The sequence below is a fragment of the Sminthopsis crassicaudata genome, chromosome 1 (assembly GCF_048593235.1).
Source record: "Sminthopsis crassicaudata isolate SCR6 chromosome 1, ASM4859323v1, whole genome shotgun sequence".
NCBI lineage: Eukaryota > Metazoa > Chordata > Mammalia > Dasyuromorphia > Dasyuridae > Sminthopsis > Sminthopsis crassicaudata.
The window spans coordinates 302,013,009-302,033,474 of NC_133617.1; the positions used below are offsets into that span (position 1 = coordinate 302,013,009).

The 20,466-nt window shown below is 32.8% G+C and overlaps 1 protein-coding gene across 10 annotated transcripts in view; it reads left to right on the plus strand.

Annotated features, from left to right (window-relative positions):
• The window catches only part of RNF152 (ring finger protein 152), a 107,735-nt gene that overhangs the window by 26,059 nt on the left and 61,210 nt on the right, over positions 1-20,466 (plus strand). For 4 of the 10 annotated variants that reach the window (XM_074279050.1, XM_074279052.1, XM_074279049.1 and 1 more), the window contains exon 2: positions 3,969-4,093. The exons of 3 other annotated variants lie outside the window; for them this stretch is intronic. The gene's annotated coding sequence lies outside the window, so the exon portion shown is untranslated. Of the gene's footprint in view, positions 1-3,968; positions 4,094-6,551; positions 8,781-20,466 lie in introns of those variants that run through there. 3 more of the 10 variants (XM_074279054.1, XM_074279056.1, XM_074279053.1) reach the window with 3 other exon arrangements.

Below are 20,466 nucleotides of genomic sequence, written 5' to 3' on the forward strand. Positions count from 1 at the left end.
TGGGTAAGAGGTCAAGTTTGAGGAGAAAGGCCTGAGTAGAAGTAACATGATTTGCAAATGACCTTATTTTATAAGGATGAAATTCTATTAAATTAGTTTTATTCTCAAATTGTACTAAAAGCTGTCTCTCTATACCTTGTATTCTTCTGGATAATTTTGTTCCTCTGTATTTTTTATATTAATTTAAAAAGTTTTGTTGATGTTATTTTTATATTACAAACATGTAAATGATTCTTACAAAATAAAACAGCTAAGTAGTATGCCATGACTTCAAATGAAAGTACATGCAACATTTCGTATCTGTGATACCCTTACTTTCATTTTATGAACAGGAATCAATTTTATCACCCTCTCTCCACCTACTGAATTGGGAGGGGGAAAGAAAAAATGCTTATAATAAATATGATTATTCAAGCAAAGTATATTCCTTCAGCAAATGCATATAAAAATAAATGTCATTTAACTTAAATGGAAATACAGTACGCTAATCCATACACAAAGGGGGCTACATATTGACTTAGTTTTAAAATGTAATATTATTTTTTAAAATTACATTCTAATTTATTTGTTGAATATTTTAAAATAACATTTAATCTGATTTGATCAAAAATATTATGAACCACATTTTAAAACACTATGCTCTAATTATATTACATCTCTGCCATAGATCTTATATCAGTCTTTTGGCATCATGAATGTTCTTGCATCAATTGTAGTTATTACAGCCTTTAAAGTTATTTATTTTTTCATTGTGATTATTATATAAATTATTCTCATGATTCTGTTTACTTCATTTTTTATCAATTCCTAGAAGTCTTTCCATATTGTTTTGATTTAATCAGTTTCCTCATTTTCTATAGTGTATTCATACTCTATATTTATATACCACAACTCATTCATTAAGCCATTGTTCAATTGTTGGACATCCTCATAATATATTTTGGATATAAGCATAACAATGGTATTGCTAGATCAAAGGGCACACAGTAACTTTTCATGTATAATTCCCAGTTGCTTTCCAAGAATGGTGGTGTCCTTTCTCAAGTTCACCAAAAGTACATCAGTGTGCCTTTGTTGTTATTGCTGTTGTTTTAACCACAATTCCTCCAATACCTATTATTTTCTCTTCAGAATGAACGATAAACAATAACCTCCTTGAATGTGGGACTGTCTTTTGCCTCTTATTTTATTTTATTTTATTTTGGGTATCCCCAGGCACCACAGTGCCTGGCACAGAGTGAGCACTTAAAAAAATGTTTATCAATTGACTGAATCAGCTATACTTCATGTGATAAAGTTTTTAGCAGACTTTCTGCACAATTGCCTTGAAAAATTCCAATATTTCTTGAGAGGTTTTAAGATTAGCACAGAATACAGTGGCCCTAATATTGCCTACCTTGTTTAGGACACTAGGTTTCTCTTCTTCTATTTTTTCTTTTTTAAGCTGAGGCAGTTGGGGTTAAGTGACTTAACTAGGGTCACACAGCTAGGAAATGATAAGTGTCTGAGGTCAAATTTGAACTCAGGTCCTCCTGACTTCAGGGCTGGTGCTCTAACCACTGCCCCACCTAGCTGCCCCTAGATTTCTCTTAATACCATCTCAGATCAAGTCAATCCTTTGACTGTCAGCTCATATTACTTATTTAAATGAAGTTTTGGTCAAGTAAAACAAATTATGAGGACCATCTCCTTTATTATATATTTTTGTATGTTTTTTTTCCCCTTAAGTGCAGAAAATCTCCATGAAACTTTCTAGGCCTAGTGTAGCTCAGTGGCCTTCCTCTTCCCTATACTCCTAGATTTTTTCTAAAACTCTACTTTCTCTTATTTGTTCCTCATAATAACCTTGTGAACTCCTGCACCTATAGTTACTCCCAACTTTTTGATGAGGAAACTGAGAGTCTATATAGCTTGTGAATTTCTTCTGGTCAAACAAATAATAAGTGCAATTTATTTATATTAAATTTATTTGCAGAGGGGGGAATTGAATTCAGAATTCCTTGTTAACAAAATTAAGGAGTTGGAATAGGGGACATGATTCTTTCTAGATCCAATAGTCTGATTCTGTGGAGATTAACCCACTGTTTTATTTTTTGATAAGTTTATTTCTAAAGACTCTTTTTTTGGAGAGCAAAAGTGTTCTGGCTTTTTTTTTTTTTTTTTTTTTTTTTTTTGATATTATCCTTGTATAATCAGATGGACTATTTCTTTAAGTGCTGAGGTTCTAAGACCTATGACTTCTGGGCTTTCTTGATTTGATTGTTTTTGGTACCATTACCAACAGAGTTGACTTTGGGGCAGATTGCAAATTAGATTAGTCCCTGTTTGTATTTAAAATCTTGGCTAGGAGTCTACTTTTGGATTTATAGCCATCAGGGTCAATTCAGATCCAGAAGAGGTTAAAGGAAAAAAAAAATTGATGTCTACAGTTGGTTTTCCTATTACTAAGATTTAATTAATTATACTAAATAAATTTAATATTACATGAAGAATGATCACCAATAAACAAAATTAAATCACACTTATTAAGATAAATGAGGGAAATACATTTGGGAAAGCAAGAGCTTTAATTTTCTTTTGATAAGGTTTGTTTACTTGCTAAATCACAGTTCCATCAGCTGCAAAACTCCCACTAATTAGTATGAATTAGTTAGGAGCTACTATACTAGTCTCCCAATTGATTCAATTTCTTCTTTCAAAACAAATTGACATTATTTTAGTTATGAAGAAATTGTTTTTTCTCACCCAATGAATATATTAGATAATTGACTTTTGCATAGGTAAGGGTTCACAATGCTGATGCAGAAACAAATGAAGATCCCTCTCTTTTATATGGTGCTTTAAAGTCTCTCATTTCAAGCCCTGGAGGTAGATGTTTATTTTATGCCCACTTTACAGATGAGAAAACAGAAGATGAAACACATTAATGACTCTTGATCATATAATTGGTTATGTGTCAGAGGCAAGATTACCACATCACATAGTCTGTCTTCCTTAAGCATTAAAAGACATGATATATTAAAATGTTTCATTTTACTAGATTTTATTGGTTGGCAAACTTTTACTGGCATTTAGACATTAAATATTTGGGTTGTATCTGTTCTATTCTTTTCCCCTCTCCACCATGCTTTAAGCTTAAGTATTTCAAAAGACTCCTTTCTTGAGAAGGAACAGAAAAGTTTTTCTCAAAGGTTTTAATAGCAAGTTTTATATGTACTTCATTTTCCAATTTTGTAACACAGCAGGTAGTTTTCCTTTTGAAAGACATTATAATACTAGTAGCAATGTAAATTAGACTATTGTATTTTAGTCTTTTCAAATGCTGTATTAACATTTGTTGGACATAGTTGGTAATAGAATGCCTTAAACTTTAATGCTTTTTACTTCACTTTCATGTACTTTAAGAGAAAGTATAGTACAATACAAATAAAAAGAAGGGAGGGGGAAAGAGTTCTTGAATATCAGCTGCTCCTGCCCACAGAGCTAACAACAGTGGTACAGAATAGGCATCTGTCCAAAGTTGCAGGATGCAGGAGTCCAGATCTTAATGATCTGTGGGTGTTTATTTTGTGATAAGAAAGGAAACAGCATTTGTTAAGTGCTGATTATGCTCCAAACCTTAGACTAAGCTCTTTACAAAAATTAATCATTTTTGTTTCTCATATCAACCATGGGATTGTATGATGATATTACATATAACACATATACATATGTAATATAAATATTGTAATATATGATACATTACACTGTATATAATATTATAATCTCCATTTTACAATTGAAAAAATTGAGACATAGTTACTTAATGATCTGTCCAGAATCAAGTATGTGTGGTATGAAGATTCACAGATTCAAATGAATAGCATTACCATTCAAAAAATCTTCAAATGTAAGGGACCTCAGTTTTCCTTTCACTTTTGTTATCTCTCATTTCATCCTTACAGAATACTATTATTCTTATTTTACAGATGGCAAAGTGGATTCAGAAAAACATTTAATGACTTGGCCCTGAGACCAAACCTCAGACAAAGTTCCTGATTCTTAAACTAATATTATTTAAACCAGGTTTTACTGCATTTTCCTTCAATTTAAGGTAAAGTAAACATGGGGAGTGTGGGGGCTAATCCTGTGTTGAGTGACCCTGAAGTGCCCCATTCTAATTAGGTTCAAGGGTTTGCATTTGTGCATTTCTATATTAAACAAACAAACAAACAAAGAAAAAAAACCAGGTTCCTATTATTCTAGACAAATCTAATGTATTTGGGCACATATCTTAAAACAAAAAGGTTTTAACTCTTAGAGTAGCCATGTTACAAAACCTTACACATTACTGAGGCCATAAACAACTTAGAGCTATTAGAAGACTGATGATTACTATTCTCTTGTTTTGCATTTGCATATTATTGTTTATGGACATTGAATTTATATATCCTGTTCCAGGCATGTCTAACATATCTATTTCTGGGAAGCCAGATACTTTTCTATAAAATATCATAGTTATTCTACAGAGTTTTAATTCATTTTGGAGATAATTCTGACCCATTCCAACTGTTTTTGAAAGATCAGACTATCTAATTGGAATGTGACAATAGGAATTTCTTTAAAACTCTTTCCATAGTGTGACCCTGGACAAGTCACTTAACCCCAGTTGCTTCAGCAAAAAACAAAACAAAACAAAAACAAAACATTTTCCATAGGGAGATTTGGTCTCTTCTAGTATTAGAGCTATCTAATAGCCCTTATTTGGTTGAATACTAAAGAGTAGACTTTCACTCAGTAGCAGAAAGTGCCATGTTTGCTAGAATCTTTTCTTTCTCTTACAGAGATTCAGAAATTTTCTTAGAAGGAGAATAATACACTTATTGCTTCAATCTAGATATTGCTCTTAAAATTGATAGTTAAAATTTGAGTGTGTTAAATGTTTATTTAGCTGGAATTGCACTTTCTACTTTGACTTCTCTACTCTTAATTCATTCTCCACAGAGGTGCCATAATAATTTTGCTTAAGTGAAGATTTTACCATATTGTTTCCCTATTCAATAAACTCTAATTGCTCCTTTTTTTTCTCTAAGGATAAACTCTTCTTGTTGGCTTTTAAAGGCCTCATCTTCTCTCTTCAGTCTCTTTGGACAATTTTTCTTTTATCTACAGTCATTTCTCTACCCAAATTGGCCTTCTTTTAGTCCTCATATAAGGCATTCCACCTTCATCTTCCATCTCTATGCCTTTGTTTTGGCCATTGTTCATGCCTGAAATGTGCTCTTTTTCTACCCCCTACCTCCCTTCACAGAATTTTTCATTTTCCTCATGTCATAGTTTCTGATCTCCTCCACCCCCAACTGCTAGCATCCTCCTTTCCAATTCATCCAAGGATCAATTGTATGTATTTTGTACTTATCTCATATGTATACACACACACACACACACACACACACATATATATATATATATACACACATATATATATATATATCAATTCTCTATTCCCCTGAAGCATGTCGCTTTTTGAGAAAAGATATTATTTCACTTTTTCCTTTTAATTTTAGAATTTAGCACAGTACCAAACCAATAATTAAAATTAAGAAGGATTAAAGAATTCTTCCTATAAAAGTGAGGTTTTGGGGAGACCTAAAGGAAGCCAGGAAGGTTATTGTTTAGAATAGGGGAAGGATAATTTTCCAGGAATAAGGAACAGCCAAAGAAAAATCCTAGAGTTGAGAGAGGGAGTAATTTGTAAAACTGAAAAGGTTGGAGGATGGCTAGGTTATGAAGGTTTGTGATATGAAGGAAGAAACAAATTTGTGATGATGTTGACAATCTGTGAGAATTGGGAGATGATAGCTGAGAGGTCCCTTTGAGTTGTCTAAGTCTTAATGAATATTAAATTACATGAGAGGTTGTATTAGGTATCTAAATAGTATGAAAGGGATGGTGAGAAGAAGAAACTTGAAGTAGTGAGAAAATTTTGAGTCCAAATAACTACGTGTTTATTGCATTCACTTCCATCTATCAGTTATAAGAGCAGTGTCTAGACTTAACGTGACATTCACTTTCTTCTAAAAGAAATTACTGTATGAATCTTGCAGCCCAATATGTAAAAATGAATCATAATAATATTGGTACTATTATTTCTATTTGACTTTATATGATTTGATATTGGGTAGATATAGCTGCACTTTTTTTGTAACTGAATAAACTAAGGTAAAGGGAGTGAAAAGCAGACATTTTTGTTAATCTTTGAAAAATGCTTCTCAGTAGAAGTCACAATATCTGCTCATCAGCATCAACAGATATGAATTGAGCCTGTAATATAGGGTGATAGCACTAAAGTCAATTGGATATTACAAGAAAATATATTAGTAAAAAAAATGTTAAGAATCAATTCTAACATTCCTAAATAACATTTAAAGGAAATTTGATTGTTCCAAATCATACTCTGAAAGACTATTTAATTTCTAAAAAGGTTAATAAAATAATTGCATAATTATGATATGCAATTATATAATGCAAATATAAAAAATAATGCATGATTAAAGGTTTGCTTAGGATTAATTAATAGTACATTGAAGTTTTAAAAATAAGCTGTTAATATAATTTATAGTACTTTGGGATCTTCTAATCAGTATATAACATGAGTACCTTAGTGGACTTGAAATATAATTTTATTTTAAATAATTATAAAAAGTTATAGGAATTATATCCTTGCTTTTTTGTTATATATTGTTTTTCATATCTATGAACTTAGTCAATGGGAAGTCTGTGCTCAGGAATGCACCCCCATTTATAGCATTGTTATACTGGTGAAATTACTTTATGGTACTTCACTTTGAAATGGTGTGCAAGCATACAATGTGGTAAAAAGTAGTGATTAATTCTATTTAAATATAATAAGGCTATATTTAATGTGAACTTTGCAGATTCAGACTTTTCATGTTGAAATCCAACTTATCCAATTCAACAAATATTTACTGTCATTTTTTAGATATTTGCTTTCAGTTTTTGATTATTTGCTTTTGGATTGTCTATAGCCTTTTTAGTTCTAAAATAGCTTTATCCACCAGTTACTATGTACTTAGTCTACTTTCTTCTCAGCTTGTTATTTTTTTTGAACAGTTTTTAAAAGGAGCTCTATACTGTGGTATCATATTTTGATTGCTTTATTTTTTGCCTTTTAGATCCTGTAGATAATTCTCTCCATCTGTGGATAAGAAAGGAGATAATCAGTTGTCAATTTATTGACAACTATATCAAATTGCCACAAGTTCTGGGTAAACAAAAGAAAATGATCAGTGTTTTATGCTTGAATAATTTTTGAGTGAGGAGTATTTTGTCACCAGTTTTTAAAGTGACCTTGTTTACTTGACATAGAAACAAGTATTAGGAGGTATGCCTAAATTTTCTTATTGAGAAAATAGACATTTTTTGGGGTCCATTGAAACCCTCTTTGTGGTAATGGTGATTTAATGTGTTAATATCAGCAATGAAGTAGAGTGATTTTGGGGAGAAATTATTCAGGATTATTAATTTAGGATGTTCACAAAAGATCTGAGAATCAAATTAAGTCTTATAGGGAAAAATATTGCTTTTTGTGTTAACCACATTAAGTCAGAAATTAGTATTGTAATTACCTTGTCCCTATTTAGAATTCAATATTTACTTTTGTTCTATGAGCAGTTTTCTTTTGATTTTTAAAGCAGAATTCTAGTCAATAATTAAAACACCCAATTTAAGACTGGTTAATTCATTTTTTTAAATGTAGATGTTGGAATCGGAGAGAGAAAATTTTAATTTGATGTTATCAAACAGATAAACGAATGTCATCTTTAATTATTACTGTACAAAATAGCTACTGCTGCATATATATTGACTATATGCCTGTGTATAATTAGATGTGGTTTAAGAAAGTTACTTTTATATTGGCAAAATACCTATTGCCATCTATGTACAAATATTGAGATAATGACAGAATAAATGTAGATAGTATATCCCCAATGGGTAGGATGTTACTTAGTGGCATTCAGAGAAGAATAGGTAAGACACATCCAAAAGGTATATTACTTAGGTATAATTGTGATTCAGGCCAAACATCATATTTCCAGTGTTCTCCATATTTTTTCTTCATAGCATTTTCCTCTGTTGCCTGATTTCTTTTGTAGTGACAAATTATCAGAGAATCATCTAAATTCAGCTCTCTCTCTCTTCCTCCTCTCTGCCTCTTTCTTTCTTGGTCTTTCTCTTCTCTCTCTCTCTCTTTGTCTCTCCTCTGTCTGTATCTGTTTCTGTCTCTCTGTGTCTCTCTTTATCTCTTTTGGTCTCTGTGTATCTCTGTCTCTCTCTCTGTCTCTGTCTTTTTCCTCTCTGTAGTCTATCATTCTCTATATCTTTCTACCTAGTTATATATCTAGCTCCCATATACATCCTGTCCTGAGACGAATCACAACTCAGCAGAGTAAAATAAAGAATATTCATCTCCTGTCTCCTTTTGTCCTTTCTCCATATCTCAAATTCATATCCCACACAATTCTCAGACATATTGTGTTAGTAGAATTCTGTAGTACCTCAGAAGCAATTTATAGTTTGAATTTTAACCAAAACAATTCTTTCATGCTCTGTTGCCTATTTCAGTGATGTCAACTAAGCCTGAAACCAAGACTCCTAGATGGTACCAATGGGAAACTTCAAAAGCAGTTGCAGATTTACTTGAAACAGTCAGTTTTATTACAAGTACTGAGGGGGGAATTTAAACAACTATATACTCTGAGACAATTTCAAAAAGTCGAGTGAGTATGTTTTGGTTTCTTAATGGTAAATACACTATACGGGTGACTGGTACCCTAGGATAAACCAACAGGGCCCCTCCTTTGTCACACAGGAGAGAAGCACAGCCTTGTGCAGGATTAGCTATTATTTAGATAAGTTAATGTAAGTTCTACAATTGACTGAAATCATTATTAACTAGCACAGTCCACAAGGGTCAAGATGCTGGTGCAACATGGACTGTATAGCAGTCACACTGGACTGGGATTTGGAAGTATGGATTTATTTCCAGTCTTATTGTATAGACTTTGAAAATTTTTTGGTAACTTTTTACCTCAGTTTTTCCATTTCTTAAAGATGGTATAATAAATTTTATCCTATAATCATACCTACAAAGTAGGCTAAATACTTATCCATGGATACTTTTGAATGTTTTCAAATCAAATGAAAGATAAATTATAGGAGCATTACCTACAGATTTCCCCTAAGGATAGAAAAAAAGAAAAGGACTTTAATTACAGCTAGAGGAATTATAGATCTTAGAATCTATGGGTTTTGAACTCAAAGGGACTTTGGAGGTGTTTTAGTCCAAATCTCTCACTTTATAGGTAAGGAAACTTATAAGTTATGTGTTAGTTACTATATAAATCAACTATTATATAAACCCATTTAAGTTAGGTGACTTTTATAGTATAGGTCATACTGAAGCAGCATATCTTTTATATCTTCTGTGATCAGTTAGAAGTTTAGAAGTAACAGAGATTCAGAACTGATGCTGTCTTTGTATCAATTTAATTTAACAAACGGTTTTTTAGATTGGACTAGACTAGACTAGATTAGATTAGATTAGACACAATAGAGTGAGTGCTAGAGTGGAGTGAGGAAGACCTGAATTCAAGTCCTATTTGAGATTCTTAATAAATGTATAATCTAGCACAAGTCTTTTAACATCTCTGAGCCTTAGTTTTTTTATCTGTAAAATGGGGATAATAATAATAGTACCTATATCCCAGGGTAGTTGCAAGGATGAAATCAAATATTTGTAAAGTACCTTGCAAACCTCACAATGTTTTATAAAAATTAGCAACTATTATATTTATTTCACTCCTGTTATTTTTAAAGCCTTGTAATAGTAAAAATTTCAAGTATTTGATGTTTTCTAATTCTAATTGTTAGGACAATTTTTTTTTCATGTATATATATATATATATATATATATATATATATATGATTTGGGCAGAACAGTACAAATATTTATATACTTCCTTCACATTATCTTAGTTAGAATAGGGGTGAGTTTCAAGATGTGATCCCATCAAAAAAGGAGAAACATTTCTTCATTGCTAGTAAAATTACAAAACAAACATACTTGTAAAATAAAATCATAAGCAATAGGTTATAGGGAAAATTAGCTAATTAGAGCATGTTAAGAGGAAATTTTCCACCTGTTGCTTGTATTGTGGAAAACCAAAATGTAGTCTTTAAGTACCAATTTTGGGTTTGGTTGGTAGCTGTTTTTAATCACATACTTTGATTTTGCCATCATAAAAATTAGAATATTCTGAGACTACATTTTTAATAGGTGGCTAATCAATTTATTTGCCATAATTTCATATTTCTTTCCCAAACAGCTACATTATTCCACAGTTGTACTAATAATGCAATAACACATCTATCTTCCAAAAAACTCTCCAACAGACTGGTTCCATCTTTTGTCATTTTTGCCAAGATGTATTGGGTGAAATGGAATTTCAATGTTGTTTTGATTAGCACTTCTCTTAATCTCAGTAATCTGGACCATTTTTATATGGTTGCTTGATTGCTTCAGTGTAGCACATCTATTGTTTTTTTTTTTTTAATTGAGACTATATATTTCAAAAATAAACCCCAAAAGAATAATAAAGAATCATATGATGTAAAAATAATTTTTTGTATTGTCTTTGAATTTCGGATTTTGATGAAAATGTGGTAGGATTGAAGGCATCCTGGAACTGAGAGCCAAGAGACTGAAGTTTTTTTTTTTTTTTTTTAACCAGTGGGCAGTTTTGAAACTGAATATCTTTATCTGTGAACTTAGTTTCATGGGCCCAAGCAAGCAAGTAGTTGAGGAGAAATGAAAATCAGATAGAAATAAACTGCTTAAGTGAACCCCTATTTTTAATTTTGTATAATAACTATATTTGCAGATCTCAAATAAAATTTCTCTTCCCTACAATATAAGTGTATTTTTGAAGGATCTCCAGAGAAAAGTCGGAGTAATTGGTTTTGACTGTAAAGAGTTTTTTTTTTTTTTTTTAACTAACATGAAGATGAATAGTACTTTTATAGGGTCACTGAAGCTCATATTTTTTTCTCCAGACTTATAAACAATTATCATAACTGTATATTGATGTAAGAGTTTTAAGTGAAATCTTAACAATAAGTCTATAGGTGTGTATGTGTATGTAACATATATTTATGTGTGTTTCATGTATATGTGTATATATTTATTGTGACCAAGTCAGATTTATACTATAGATATAAGATGACTTCAACTGTAGGAAAGGTATGATTATATTAAAAATGAAAAACAAGCAAAACCTTATGATGATATCCCCAATGGGGAAAAAATCCTTTAACAAAATATGAATCCATTTATGATTTAAGCAACAACAATAATAGCCCACAAATCCTTTAGAATTGAGACAATTTTTAATATGTTAAAAAGAAGTGTTCTTTAAATTGAAAAACAAGCATTATTTGCCATGGATATATACTTAAAGGTTTCCAAATAATTGCAGGGAAAAAACAAATACTCTCCTCACTATTATTTGACCTTCTGTAAATGCTAACAGTAGGAATAAGGAAAGAAAACTAAGATTGGCAAAGAAAAAACAAATATTCTGTTTTCAAGTGACATGATTTTACTTTGAAAATCCTACAGAATCTGCATAAATACTGATTGAAGCCAGTATCTCTAATAAAATAGTAAAGTACAAAATAAATCCATAAAAATAATCAGTACCTCTGCCCAATAATAACAAAACCATAAGGAAATAATTAGAAAAGCGAATACAAAATACATAAAATATGCAAATAGATACCCTAAATTCAATAGGGTATAATATTATAGATGGGGATTTTATAGGTGGAGTACAGAATGATTAAAATTTAACTAATGTCACAAAGGTAATTCGTGGTAAACTAGAAATAGGAACCAAGCTTTCTAATTTCTTGTCTAAAATTACACCAGTCTCTATAGTCTTTTTGGTTCTAATTTTGTATTGTCGAGACACATTTTAGTTTTATGAATACATAGATGCAGAGAGAAGTCTTCAGGTTATATTAAGATGCAAGTGATAGTTTCCTGGTCAGGAGTACTTTCTTTTTCAATTAGGCAATTTATTAGTAAGAGAGTGATGCAATTTAAATGCAGTGAAACTTTGATTAACTAGGATACCTAAGGAATTAAGTATACTGATTAATTGAATTTCTTGTTTAATTGATGAATAACCAGAAAACCTTTGTAACTTAATCTTTGCTGTGATTGCCCTTATAAAAAGGTATCACTATTCTTCTCTGCTGTCATAATTATAGCCTTCTTCAGCTATAGGGGATCTTGTGCCTTCTGTGTTAGTATAGTATATGTAGAAGCTAAGCAAGCAAGAATCCCTTACCCTACCAGGGAAGCTGGTGCAAGTTTTTTGTTTTTTGTTTTAAATTTTTTATTAATCCTGATATTCTCTTGTTTCCTTTTCATTTGTCGAAGTCTAGACCCAAGAGTTAAATTAAATTAGTTAAATAATTATATGGTTTAGTTTGTTGTTGGCCCTGAGAAATGAGATAACCAGTGATTCAAGCATGATTTTATTATTTTTCTTTTTTGTCTTTTCACTTTAAACTTGTTCATGTAGTGACCAAAAATGTGGAATTCTATAACTTGAAGGGTTCTATAATCATGCTGTTTGGACTTACTGTGTCAGATGTAATCTCTATTACCTTCAGAAAATTCTTAATAATATTTTTTTTCCCAATTGTAATTTTTAACATTCATTTTAAAAAATTTTGAGTTCCCTTCTTCCCCTTTCCTCTTCCCTGAGATGATAAGCAATTTGATATAGGCTATACATGTGTAATCATAAAAAATATTTCCATATTAGTTATATTGTGAAAGAAAATGCAGACCAAACAATAAACTGTTATGGGCCAGAACTTGAAAGAAGGTGCTAATGCTTATGTACTTAGTTCACACCTTTAAAGGAGTTCACATCTTTAGAGAGCATATATAAGCTAGGAGCCTCAACCAGGATGGATTTCGGGAGATTCACAAGTCAAAAGCCCACAAGCCCACTCTCTTGGAGACAGTCAGATTCATTCCAACTTCCACATTTGTGCTGGATGGAGACATTGGGAAGACAAGAGGCTGAAGCTGGAAGAGACAAAGGACTAGCAGCAAGAACTCTCAGAACCAAGGAGAGAGATAGGCCTCTAAGAAAACTAACCAGGCTGGACTTTAACTCCTGGGTGCATTTGAAGTGATTATTGAAACTGAACTGAAACTAAGGCTGCCTCCTGAAGCCCTCCAAGAAACCTGCTCCCAGAGAATGATTACATTTTAGAGAGAATATTACATTTTGGCACCCAACGTGGGGCAAACATGATCCTGATTTCAGTGGAAAAGTCTCCTCAACCCAGAAATTAGGGTGAGTACAACAAGGAAACTTGTTAAAGAGCTAAAATAGTATTTCAGCTAAAATGGGACAGATGTTTAGAAAACAGCCTTCTGTTTCTCTTCAAGGAAAATATATAGAGAACATTGTCAGGGTTATGAAAAGCCAAGTCTTGATTATACTTTGGGAGCAGATCATTGAACGTTTAGAAACTGTACAGTACACATCTCCTTGGTTTTCTATGGAAAAATAATTTGATCTAGAGGAGTGGAAATTACTACAACAAAAATGGACCTTCCTCAATTTCCAAAGACATACTTAATGCATACAATTTAATACAACTGGCTTTAGGAAATTATATAAGCTATAGAATAAGGAAAAAAGAAGAAAGAGCAGGAGGGGGAGGTGCCAACTAAACTAGGTGAAAAGGATGAAGAATCAGAAAAGAATGGAGTTAAGTACAATTCTGAGAGTGGCACTTCACAATAGGAGCATTTCCCATCTCCTTTTCCCTCAATTAACATTTCATGGGTGGAGGAAGAAGGAGGAGGGGAAGGAGCAGTGACACAGCTTCACCTTGGCCTATGACAAGATTAGAAAAGACAATGGTTAAGGCAAAAAATGAAGGACAGGATGTATCTGATTTTATAAATGCATACCCTGTGATTGAAGAGATTGACCTTTCAGGTAAACAAAGGAGAAGATACACTCCTTTTGATCTGGAAAAAATTAAAGATTTGAAAAAAGGTTGCACTCTTTATGGGGCTACATCATTTTATGTTAAGATGTTACTAGATAATTTGCATTGTGAAATCCTAATCCCTAGTGATTGGAAATCCATAGCAAGGACATGTTTAGAATCTGGACAAAACTTGTGGCTTTCAGAGTATCATCAATTATGTAGGATTCAAGCCAGATGCATTAGGCAAACAGGAGTTAATGTACATGTCACTTTTGACCAATTAGCAAGTAAAGGTCAGTATGAAGAGAATTAAGCACAAATTAATTATCCTATAACAGTATGTAAGCAAATTTCTAAGGCTGCAATAAAAGCTTGAAGTTCTCTCCTAGAAAAAGATGAAGGTAAAGCCTTCACAAAAATAGAGCAAGGTCCCAATGAACCTTCTGTGGATTTTGTGGGATGTTTGCAGACAGCTGTCACAAGAACCATTGGAGAAAATGCAGATACAGAAATAATCACCAGTCATCTGGCTAAGGAAAATGCCAATGAGGTTTACAGAAGAATTATATGGAGACTACATAAAGATGTTCCTTTAGAGAAAATCATAAGACAGTGTCCACAGTGGGCACAAATGCTTATTATACCCAGACTATGCTGAGCATGGGAAGACAGAGTCCCTCTCTTGGTGAGGGACTTCTAGAGAGTTGTCCATATTTTCATTGTGAAAAGTTGGACATCTTAAAGCTCAGTGTAGATATGGAGATAGAGTGAGAAGACAGGCTGAGAGAAGATCTAAAACCCTATGTCCAAATTGCCACAAGGACTTCCACTGGGCCTCAGAATGTAGATTGACCCAGAGAAATGAGAGGCAGGGCCCAGCCCCAAGATATCATTCAAAAGACAGTTGGGGCATGATGGCAGCTAAGTTTACACCCAGCAAGTCTTTAGAAGGTCTTTAGATAGATCTGATGTGATCTATCAGCCAAAAAGCAATCATATGGCAGAAAGGGATTACACTCGGGGAAAATACAGGCTTTTCAAACCAACAGCGCAGTGTCCAGTGCAAATAGCTCCAATGCAATTGCCAGGTGATGAGGAGAGATCTAGAAAGTGGTAAGTAAAAGGGAATTAGGTTAACTGCTTGGGAGAAAGGATTTGCTTGAATTTCTACAGATGGATAAGGAAACAGACAGAGAAGGAAACAGATGAGAAGGAAACAGATGGGTGGCAATGAGCACCTGGAAAGACAGAAAAAGAGAAAAATCTGGAATCAAAGTAGAAGACCTAAGAACAAAATATGCAGGAATCATTGGATTCCCTAACACAAGATAAGACTGTTGCAGGACTTGAAAACCAGCAGGAATGATTGGATTCCTTGAGATGAAAAATTGTTGATAAAGACTGTTGCAGGACTTGAAAACCATCAGGAATCATTGGTTTCTCTAACACAAGATGAGACTATTGCAGGACTTCAAAACTTGTGGGAATTATTATATTCCTGGCACATGAACTAATGGACAATAGATTCCTTTTGGACTATTTCTAGGACTTATGGACATGTATAATTCCTCATGTTGATTCATGTTATTTGTTACATCACTTCTAGCCTGTGTTATATTGCTATGTGCTTATGCAATTTATGTAATTATGTGTAATAGCTCCCATATTGTTTTAAGAATGAGCCCCTTCAGAAACCTGCTAATCTGACTTTATTTCCCATTTCTTTTGGGGTTTTCATCTCCCTTCCTGAGAAGTTAAGGAGGGCGTGATCACCTCCTTTTTATGATGTTTCCACTCCTTGTTTGAGCAGTCAGGGAAAGCGTGATCACCTTCTTTTTTGGGGTTCTCTCCTCCTTAAGAAGTCAGGGATGGCATGACCAACTGTGTTCTAAAACAAAAAAAAGTGGGAGATGTTATGGGCCAGAACTTGAAACAAAGTGCTAATGCTTATGTATTTAATTCACATCTTTAAAGGAGTTCACACCTTTAGAAAGCATATATATGTAGGAGCCTCAACTAGGATGGAATTTGGGAGATTCACAAGTCAGAAGCCCACAACCCACTCTCTTGAAGGGGGAGTCAAATTCATTCCAACTTCCACCTTTGTTCTGGCTGGAGACATTGGGACAAGAGGCTGAAGCTGGAAGAAACAAAGGACTAGCGGCAAGAATTCTCAGAACCAAAGGGAGAGATAGGCCTTTAAGAAAGCTAACGAGAAAGTTTTGAAGGAGACAATAAAGGATCTGGCTTTTAACTCCTGGCTGCATTTGAGTTGATTATTGAAACTGAACTGAAACTAAGGCTGCCTCCAGAAGCTCCCCAAGAAACCTGCTCCCAGAGAACAATTACATTGTAGAGAAGAGAACACTGCAATAAATCAAGAAAAAAAATGTGAAATACTATGCTTCAATATGTATTCAGATTTTATCAATTCTTTCTCTGGAGGTAGACAGCATTTTTCACCATGAAATCTTTGGAATTGTCTTGGATCATTGAATTGCTGAGAATAGCTAAGTCATTCACAATTGATCATAATTACAATATTAATATTACTATGTGCAGTATTATCCTGAGTCTCCTTACTTCATTTTGCATCAGTTCATGTAAATCTAGGTTTTTCTGGAAGCATTCCTCTTGTCATTTCTTATAGTACCATAATATTCCATTACAATCACATACCATAACTTCTTCAGCCATTCCCCAATTAATGGACATGCCCTCAGTGTCCAGTTCTTTGCAATCAGAAGATCTACTACTATAAATATTTTTGTACAAGTAGGTCCTTTTCACTTTTTTTTCATCCCTTTGGGATACAGATCTACTAGTGATATTGCTTGATCAAAGGATATGCACAATTTTATAGCTTTGGGATAGCAGTTTTCCTCTAAAATGGTTGAATTGCTTCACAACTCTACCAACAGTAGGAAAAATGTACCTTTCATTTTTCCTACATCTCCTTCAACATTTATCATTTTCTTTTTTTGTCACATTAATCAGTGTGATAGGTGTGAGAGGTGGCACCTCATAATTTAAAAAAAATTGCATTTTTTATTAGTAGTGATGTAGAACACCTTTTCATATGATTATAGATAGCTTGATTTCTTTTTTTTTTTTTATTCATTTTTCCAAATTATCCCCTCCCTCCCTCCACTCCCTCCCCCCGATGGCAGGTAATCCCATACATTTTACATGTGTTACAATATAACCTAGATACAATATATGTGTGTAAATACCATTTTCTTGTTGCACATTAATTATTAGTTTCTGAAGGTATAAGTAACCTGGGTAGATGATAGCTTGATTTCTTATCTGAAAACTGTCTGCTCACATGCTTTGACCACTTATCAGTTGGGATCAATCGTTCTTATAAATTTGATTCAATTCTCTATGTATTTGGTAAATGAAGCCTTTATCAGAGATATTTGCTGTAAAAACCCTACCCCCCCCCCACTTTCTGCTTTCCTTCTAAATTTGACTGTATATTTTTTTTCATGCAAAACCTTTTAAATTAAAAATGTATCATTATTATCCACTTTACATCTAATAATGCTCTCTGTCTGTAGATTGGTTATTAAATTCTTCCCTTATCCATAGGTCGGAGAGGTAAATTATCCCATGCTCCCCTGACTTGTCCATGGTATCACCCTTTATGACCTTGAGATAGTTCTAACTAGCCATGCTATAAGTCAGGGGATCCTTAGCTACCACCATCCACATTCTTCACTCTAACTCATGTGAGTAAGCAAAAATGGCTCAAGTGAAATTGAGAATATATGACGTTAGGTGGACTATGAATATCATTTATTGACTCTTCCTTTGAGAATATATGGTATTTGTGAATTTCTTAGCAAGTATGAGTTCTTCACTTTTGAGTTTGAGCTTGCTTTATTTTCCTATGTATCTCCTCTTGGGGCTTGTTACTCATTTGTCAAATGTGAGATCATAGCCCGTGTAACAGTTGGATGCCACAATGTGCTATGGGGGAAGTTGCTTGGTTTGAATTAGATTTATGATTATCAGCTAATAGAACTGGGAGTTTGCCATTGGTTATGGTTAAAGAAAGGAAGATTGGAATTCAATTGAATTATCATAGTATCCCAGGCTGCATCATAAGCAAGAAATGAAACCCTTTCTAAAACATTTCTCTATCTTAGGTTTATTTAGAGTAGATTTTCTTTTTCAAAAAAAGGTTGTTTAGTTAAGATATATCAGCTTAGGAAGCTCAGTAAAATTGTAAACCAAATTTTCTCAATTATGAGAACAATAGATTGTGTCTGAAAATTCAGAGCCATTTTAATTAAATAATATTTAGTTAGCTGAGAAGCTTTTCATGGTTATCAGCACCTGTAATTTAGCTTTCTGGTGAGCACTCAGGTTATTAATTTGGAAAATGTGCTCTAACGTGTTGGTAATCTCAAAGGCATTTAAGCATCTGCAAGATAAGATTATAAATCAGTTCTTTTTGAGGAATTCTAAGAACCACATTTTTCTTAAGAGAGTTATCTGGAAATTAGGTCTTAACTCTTTCTCATGTCTTTAGATACTCTTACATGTAGTTATTAAGTTGGAGAGTGAGTTATAAAATATGTCTAGGAAAGAAAAAATGAATTTAGTTAGCTAGCATTCTTAGGTATTACTGGCTAATAAAATGGTATGTGGTGATGATATTAAAACATTTTCAATTAGTAATTTTAACTTTTCATTGTACAAAGGATTATTAAAAGTAATGTATAAACATATAGGTAAAACAGATAGGATGAAATACTTCAATACAGAGTAGCACTTTGAGAATTCAAGAATACTCTGTACTCACAGTAATTCTATTCCTACCTTTCATTTTGGTGGAAAAAATTAAAAAAATTAAATTACTGCTTTGAAACAAGTACTACCAAACTTTAAGAAGTTGCTGTCTTCTTTATTTGGGACTCCCTCCCCATAACTGTTTTAGGTTATCTTTCACAAAGAACGTATTGCAGTGGAGTTGGTATAAATTCAAAGGTTTTATAGATTTGATTCTGGGATTGCTCTGTGCTGGTCTTATAATACAAAAAGGATCCTCCTGACTAGAAGCCATATTCCATTCCTTTACCGAGGCTGCTTAAATTTATTTTTGATGGTCCCTCTAATACTACTAATCATGTGACATTGGACAAATTATTGAAGATAATACTTGCCAATCCAGTCTTACCTGGAGTAAGAATTCAAAGCCATCTCTATAGGTGCAGGAAGAATAGTGCAAGGGTATATATTTCAATCAGCAATCAATAATTTACAACAACTTATTTCCTTATTTCAAAGTATTTGCCATCTCATTGAAGTGAATACTCTTTATAGTTGTGCAGATTGCAATTCACATATCCCTTTTCATACTTTTCATAATTCTTGTTCTTGTTATCAAGTTTTGCATAAGATTTACAAAACCTGAAAGAATTTATCCTCTGATCATTTTTTTTTTTTGTGGGAACTAGTATAGGATTCATGCTCAAAATTTTCTTGAAACATTTTGTGTAGATCCCTTCTTTGCCTTATCATGTTTAATATTTATAATTTATTTATGTCTTATAAACCCCTTGAAGGAGTGAGCAAAAAGCAATAATCCTTTATTATGGATTTTTGGAGGGTCATTGAAACAGGAGTTGAGAACTGAGTTCAAATCCTGTGTCTGACACAAGATTAAAGGCAATTTAACTTCTCTGAAGCTTATTTTCCACACCTATAAAATGGGGATAATATTTTCTTGGATAGCTTACCTCATAGAATAGCTATAGGAAAATTACTTTGCAATTATAAACTTTAAGGTGCTATACAAAATGTGGGCTATTATTATATTTGTATCTAGCACTATAGTAGGTGCTTAACTGTTTTTTCTCTGCTCTAATGCTAGAAGATGTCAACATATACATTACTGTTTACTCAAATACTCGGTCTCCAAGTTTTGCAATTTCTTCCACTCCCAGAACTTACTTCTTCATTCCTCCTCAGCCACATATAGAGATAATCATACTTTTCATTTTTCTATTACCATTTATTACTGTCAAAAATAAGAACATTACATTTCCTTTATTCTATAATTTCATAACTCCTAATGCTTCATTCCTTTTAAACCTATTCTTAATCCTTACCTTGACCTCCGGTCTCTCCATTCCATGGTTTTCCCTAGTCATCTCTTCTGCTCCAACTTCAGTTAAATTCATTCCCAGTCTTGACTCTATAGTTAATCAACTTCAATGTTAGACTGATATGTATCCTTAAATCCCATCCATTCTTTTTTGTTTTGTTTTGTTTTGTTTTGTGTTATATAATCAACTCCAACCTTGCTTTTACCATTTTTCCTCTTTTTCTATTCACATGTTGTTTGACTTACATAAAATAATTCAC